The sequence below is a fragment of the Gossypium hirsutum genome, chromosome A12, assembly GCF_007990345.1.
Source record: "Gossypium hirsutum isolate 1008001.06 chromosome A12, Gossypium_hirsutum_v2.1, whole genome shotgun sequence".
Classification (NCBI taxonomy): domain Eukaryota; kingdom Viridiplantae; phylum Streptophyta; class Magnoliopsida; order Malvales; family Malvaceae; genus Gossypium; species Gossypium hirsutum.
Window position 1 is genome coordinate 47444889 of NC_053435.1, and position 7929 is coordinate 47452817.

The window sequence follows — 7929 nt, forward strand, 5'->3', positions numbered from 1 at the left end:
CATCGCTCGTAAAACAAACAGTGATTTACGACTTAAAGCATCCACAACCACATTAGCCTTTCCCGGGTGATAGTCAATGACAAGCTCATAATCTTTTAACAACTCGAGCCAACGTCTTTGTCGCAGATTCAAGTCTCTTTGAGTCATCAAATATTTGAGACTTTTGTGATCCGAATATACATGACACTTCTCACCAAATAAGTAATGTCGCCATATTTTCAAAGCGAATACGATGGCAGCTAGTTCGAGATCATGGGTTGGATAATTTTTCTCATGTGACTTCAATTGTCTCGACGCATAAGCTACAACTCGACCTTCTTGCATCAATACACAACCCAACCCAAGTAAGGATGCATCACTGTAAATGACAAACTCCTTGCCTGATTCGGGCTGCACTAGTACTGGAGCTTCAGTCAAATAAGTTTTCAGTTGATCGAAACTTTTCTGACACTTTTCTGTCCATTCGAACTTAACATCTTTCTGAAGTAGTTTCGTTATTGGTGTGGCTATCATCGAGAAACCCTTTACGAACCATCTGTAGTAACCGGCAAGTCCCAAAAAGCTCCGAACTTCAATAATATTTCTCGGAGGCTTCCAGTTAAGTATGGCTAAAATGTTGCTCGGATCAACTCGAATACCCGATGCAGATACCACATGTCCCAAGAAGCTAACCTCTCTTAACCAGAACTCACACTTACTGAACTTAGCATATAACTGCTTATCCCATAAAATTTGCAACACTAATCCTAGGTGTTCAGCATGATCGGTTTCATTTCTCGAATAGACCAAAATATCATCGATAAACACAACTACAAACCGATCCAAAAACGGTCTGAAGATCCAATTCATCAAATCCATAAATACCGCGGGGGCATTAGTGAGCCCAAACAACATCACTAAGAACTCGTAGTGACCGTATCTCGTTTTGAAAGCAGTTTTGGGTATATCCGAATCTCGAATTCGCAACTGATAATAAACCGATCTCAAATCTATCTTTGAAAACACTGAGGCTCCTTTTAGTTGATCAAACAGATCATCAATGCGTGGTAACGGATATTTATTCTTTATAGTCACTTTATTCAGCTGACGATAATCAATGCACAACCTCATGGTTCCGTCCTTCTTTTTCACAAACAATACTGGTGCACCCCAAGGTGAGAAACTTGGTCGAGCGAAACCTCTATCCGTCAACTCTTGCAACTGAGCTTTCAATTCCTTTAATTCCGTTGGTGCCATACGATACGGAGCTATCGAAATCGGTGTAGTCCCAGGTGCAAGCTCAATACCAAACTCTACCTCTCGAACAGGTGGTAAACCCGGTAATTCTTCGGGAAAAACATCCAGATATTCACAAACCACCGGCACAGATTCAGTCTTCTTTTCTAACTCTTTGTCATCAAGTACATACGCAAGGTATGCTTCACACCCCTTTCTTACATATTTCTGAGCCAACATCGATGATATTACAGCTAGCAACCCATTCAAGTCAGTAGACTCAACTCGGATTATCTCGTTATTTACACACCTCAAATCAATGGTTTTTCTTTTGTAATTTACAATTGCATCATGTACGGTCAACCAATCCATACCAAGGATAACATCAAATTCATCAAACGGTAAAAGCATCAAATCGGCCGAAAAACAGAAACCTCGAATTACTAGGGGACATTTCTTACACACTTTGTCAACAAGTACATAACGACCCAAGGGATTCGACACTCGAATTACGAACTTAGTAGACTCAACAAGTAAAGTCTTACTGGATGCTAAGGTTTCACATATATAAGAATGAGTAGAACCAGGGTCAATCAAAGCAATCACATTAGTATCAAAGAGAGTAAAAGTACCGGTAATAACATCTGGCGAGGAAGCATCCTCGCGTTTCCGTATAGCATAAGCTCTAGCAGGAGCACGAGCCTCAGATCTGGTTGTAGCGTCTCTAGATCCTCTCTGACCGCCACTAGGATTTCCCACACTCTTAGATGGTCTACCTCGAGCAGTAGTAGCACCCGGTTTCCCACTCTGATTTTTACATTCTGTTCAGACAGTCTTTGGCAATCCTTGATAAAGTGGTCAGCTGATCCGCTCTCATAACAGGAGCGGTCATGGAATCTACAACTTCCTGAATGCCATTTACCACAATACTGGCACTCCGTCCTGTCTAGACGATCATTTCCAACACTGGCCACCGAAGTGACTCGTGTACCCACAGGGGGTCGATCACGATCTCGTCTAGAAAAGCCCGAAGTGTCTCTAGATCGGCCTAAACCATCTCTAAATTTCTTCGATAACTGTTGAAAGGGCTTTCCCGAAGATCTCTTACGAAACTCCTTTGCTCCCATATCAGCTTTTCTTTTCTCCTTACTGAGCTCTTCGGCTTTGCAAGCTCGTTCGACAAGTACCACAAATTCTCAGATTTCTAAAATGCCAACATACAGCTTTATATCATCGTTCAGTCCATCCTCGAAACGTTTACACATCACAACTTCTGAAGAAATGCATTCTCGAGCGTACCGGCTAAGCCTTACAAACTTTCGTTCATAATCAGTAACCAACATGGAACCTTGTTTAAGTTCAAGAAATTCCTTCTGTTTTTGATCAATGAATCTCTGACTGATATACTTTTTTCAAAACTCGGTTTGGAAAAAATCCCAAGTTACTTGCTCTCTAGACACAACAGAAATCAACGTATTCCACCAATAGTAGGCAGAATCACGTAGCAAGGAGATAGTACACTTTAGGCATTCATCGGGTGTACAAGATAATTCATCGAGTACCCGAATAGTGTTGTCCAACCAAAATTCAGCTTGCTCAGCATCATCGCTGTCCGTAGCTTTAAATTCAGTAGCCCCGTGTTTTCAGATTCTGTCAACTGGGGGCTTATTTGACCTTATTTGGTCAGTTACTGGAGGTATTGTAGGTGCGGGGGTTGTATTAGCCAGGAATGGAAGTTGTGGAACAGCCGTATTAGTTCGAATGTATTGGTTGAACCAATCATTCATCACGCTATAAAAAGCCTGTCTAGCTTCGTCACTTTGATTACTAGCAATAGGTTGAGAGTCCACCGGCGCTGTCCCTTGTGCGGGAGCAGGCGCTACACTCTCAAGATCATCAGCTACCGCTCGGTTGGGATCGGGATCCATTACTATAAATAAACACATTTTCAACTGTCAGAAATCGCCACACTATCAAATAAACACACAATGGCATGTATAGCTAGACCCGGACGTAGTACGGTAGTCCTAGAATCGACTAAACCGTAGCTCTGATACCAATAAAATTGTAACACCCCGTACCCGAGACCGTTGCCGGAGTCGAACACGAGATGTTAACGGACTTAATTCATTTATTTACACAGTTCATTTTAAAATTTCCAGGCAAGCTGGCTAACTGCGTCACTTTCACCTTAAAAATCATATCTCGAGTTCCAAAACTCGAAAACTGATTCCGTAACTTTTCCCTGAAACTAGACTCATATATCCATCTACAGATTGTTTTCTAGAATTTTTGGTCAGGCCAATTAGTACAGTTTATTAGGTAAACTCTCCCCTATTTCAGGGTTTGACTACTCTGACCTTCATGCATTACGACTTATATATCTCCCTGTACAGGGCTTTAATACATATGCCGTTTGGTTCTAATGAAACTAGACTCAAAACGAAATCTGTACATATAAGGTATGACCTCTAATTATTTCTGGTTAATTTATGGTAAATTTCCAAAGTCAGAGCAGGGGATCCAGTAACCGTTCTAGCCCTATTTCATGAAAACTTAAACATCTCATAAGGTACGGATCATATAGTCGTTTTGCTTCTTCCATATGAAAATAGACTCATCAAGGTTCGATTACATAATTTATTCATTATTTAATTACATTTCTACTATTTTTAGTGAATTTTCAAACTCACATCACTGCTGCTGTCAGTGTCAATTTTAAGGTAAATTTCACCTATTTCATAGTTTCCATGATTCAACTAGCCATTGACATACATAGCACCAAAATGATCGTGATTAACCATTCCAATGGCTAACCGTTACCAAGCATTTCCCTACCACTCAATGAACAATATACAAAATGATTAGAATGCTATGCTCAAAATATATGTAAGCCATTTTCGCATGGCTATCCGAATATATACATTACCAAAAGGTACTTGATTAACAACAAAGGGTAGTCCTATACATGCCATTATCAGAGTTCAACTAAAAGAGTACCAAAAGGGCTTCGATAGTGTGGACGACTTCGACTTTGACAATCCCGAGTCCGATAGCTGACGAGCAAAATCTCGGACGTTGTCGAACGACTTCAACGGCTATTCGATTACTTTTTCCTTTCCCTTATCTGAAATTGCCCCTTATGCTCTTGAGCTTAAGTTCAACAAATTTTAAACTAGTCATTAATCGACTATTCAAGTATTACTTTCAGAATATAATACATATAGATTCGACTTTCACACATATAGATTATAGTAAGCTTTATAAAAAAACAATAAATAATTCATTAGCAAATTTTCATTAATGTTTACAATATAATTACAATTTCCCTATAAGGTGACTTCCTAAGCAACAGTCACTAAAGTTTTTATAACTGGAGCTACGAAACTCCAAATCAATTGCTGTAAATTTTTCTTGATAGAAGACTCATTTATATATTATCCATAAAATTTTCAAAATTTTCAATTTAGCCCAACAATACCAGATTTTTCTTAAAGTTCATCTTGTTTCACTATTTGACTAAACTGACTACTCTTCACTACGAATCAAATTTCTCATTGTACAGAATTCAAAATATGTTCTCTTTCCTTTCATTTGAAACTAGACGCATTAAGGAGTCTAAGCATATAAATTTTATCTTATGGCCATTTTTGTACAATTTATACTGATTTTATAAAAACATAACAGGGAATCTAGTAGTCATTTTGATTCAGCCCCACAATACTTCAAATATCTCAAGATCGGTAACTCTTTTGTTTTTATAGTTTCTTTTGTAAGAAACTAGACTCTTCAAGCTTTAATGACATGATTTATTTAACTTCTAACTCAACTCCTACAAATTATGGTGATTTTTGAAAATCATCTTACTGCTGCTGTCCCCAAGCAGATTATTACCAAATCAAATACTAACATTTGCATTTCACCTTAATAACTAGCTTAACAAACCTTAATTTAACATATAATTGTTCATAACACAATTAAAGCATCCTCTCCATTCCCTCAATTCAAAACACATACATTACCCAATAATATCCAAAATCATATTCGGCCTTAGTACACAACTTGTTAGCCGATTTTTCTCCATTTAGCAACTAATGCACATATGTGCTCATTTGTTAGACTCTACTTCACCTAACTACCATTTTTTTTTCATCCAAATAACATGAACAACAACCATTTCTTGAAAATTTTCTCTTCAACAATTCTTCATAAAACATAAAGACTATAACCCAATCTTATCCTTTAATAACTAAAACCGAATGCTCAAGACACCACACCATTTCGAATTTTGGTCCTGGGTTAAGCAAAGAACTTAAGAATTAACTCAAAATATACTAAAATTTCAAGAATTAGCATGAACTACTCACCTTATTTTGAGTTCAAGATCACCGAATGCTCTTGTTCTTTTCTTTCTTTAGAATCGGATAGGAAGAAACAAGGATGAAGACTTTGTTTCTTTCACCCATTTTCTTCCTTTAATTATCATTTCTTTATTTTATTACATTACCCATACTAATATGGCATCTAGCTAATTAAAGTTAATAGAAAATTCACATTTTATTATATAATTTGTAGCATGGCCGGCCACTACCTATAGTTTGGCTAATTTGACATGCAAGTACAAGCACTTTCCCACATACATTAATAGGCCACTTTAGCATTTGCCTAGCACATTTCTAAATTGTCTCACATAAGTCCCTACTAATAAATTTCACATATATTGACCAAATTAAAGTATGAAACTTCCACACATTCATATTCACATATAATAAGCATCAAGTATGACGGTTAATTATTTTTATGACTCGGTTTTGTGGTCCCGAAATCACTTTCCGACTAGGGTCGCATTAGGGCTGTCACAGCCCAAAGCCCATAATATGGCCCATGTGGGCCTACAAGCCCGTGTGGCCAAATAAGCCAAAAAATGGCCTTGGTTGTGCGAACTACACAGCCAGGCCCATTAATCTCCACATGTCTGTGTGTTTACCCGTGTGGCGCCCACGACCCCGTGGGGCCTGCACGACCCATTTCGGCCCAACATGGACCAAAACGACCAAAGCCCATGAAACCGCTCATGGTGGCCTCTATGATCAAACATCCACATTTTGTACTTTTGAATCACCACACGAGCAAGTGCACGCTTGTGTAGCAATACAAGTTATGTTTTTCGGCTTTTGTTAATTTATGATTATAGTAGTGTGATTACACGGCTTAAACGAAGATGCACGAGTAGTACACGAGCCCAAAGCCTACATTCAAACAAAATACTCCATGAATCAATGGCAATAGGGTTAACATCTTTAGAGATTACTTGCATACCAAACAAATTTAATAACTAACACAGTATACGCACATAATTTGAACCAAGTGCACCACCACTTATCGGAAGTGTAAAGCCAAAACTAAAGGAGGGAAGTAATCGGTCCACTATCCCCAAAAAGATCGTCGCCAGAACAAACGCAGAACTAGCGCAACCACACCCTTAGCAATAGTCGGCTGGGAAATGAAGGTGTTAGATGAGAACTATAGATACGGGAAGAAGAGAAAAGGATGAAAAAAAAATCTAAATAGCATCACTTACCACCAAAATCGACAGAAAAGAAGCAAAAGGAAAAGTCGGCACAAAGAGGGTAAGTGAAAGAGTAATATTCGGCCAACCAGGAGAGGAAGGAAGAAGAAAGAATGACAGAATCGATCACTCCAGGCTAAAACTGAAAGAGTTTGAGAGATAGGATGGCAATAGGTATTTAGCCAAGAAGGAATAAACTGTATGGGAAAAAGTGTGATGGAGAAGAAAATCCGTGGTTAGAAGGGTTGGAGAGAAGAGTAAAATCGAAAGCTACCAAATCCAAAAGGTGCTTAAAAACCACCACTCGACTTTCGTAACAAAAATGAAAAGAACCACAACTTGCCGAAACCTCAACAAAAGAAAGGAGAGAAAATAACCCCAAAAATCAGACAATATCGAAAGCTCCAGAGAATAGCTAACTCAGCCAAAAATCCTTATGCCCACTTCCCAATTTTAGCACAACTTTACCACACTTGAAATTCCACTTTTTCCTCCCTTAAATCTCTCCTTGAACCTCTCCACCATAACCTCCTCAACCACCCATTCAAACTCCAATCAAACACCTCAATTTTGGTCAAACTAGGACACTTTCACAACACTTGTAGCAAAATCAAATCCATTACGAAATCTAAGACTCGAACCCCACATCCCAGACATTGGTGACACGCCACTTATCCCCTAGACCAGCAAGCTTTTTATGCCATATTTTACCCACGATTATTTAAGAACCGACTATCTAGCAGCAAGGGTTTTAATCAATTAAAACAAAAAAATTTCTAAAGACAAGGTATCAATCTAGGTCTTCCCACACTTCTCAGGACACTTAACCATTAAAGCAAGCAAGCAATTATGCAACATAACACACAAATTTTATCACTAAAGATTTGGGGTGTTACAACTCTACCCCCTAAAAGAAAATTCCAACCTCGAAATTTACCTAATCAAAATAGATGAGGGTATTGTTGCCGTATCACCTCCTCGGGTTCCCACGTGGCTTCCTCAGAACTGTGATTACGCCAAATGACTTTAACCAAGTGGAACAAACTTCCTCCTCAGAACCTTCACATCATGGTCTAAAATCTAAACTGGCTCTTCCTCAAAAGTCAGATCTGGCCTAACCTCAATCTCCTCAGTCGAGACATTTT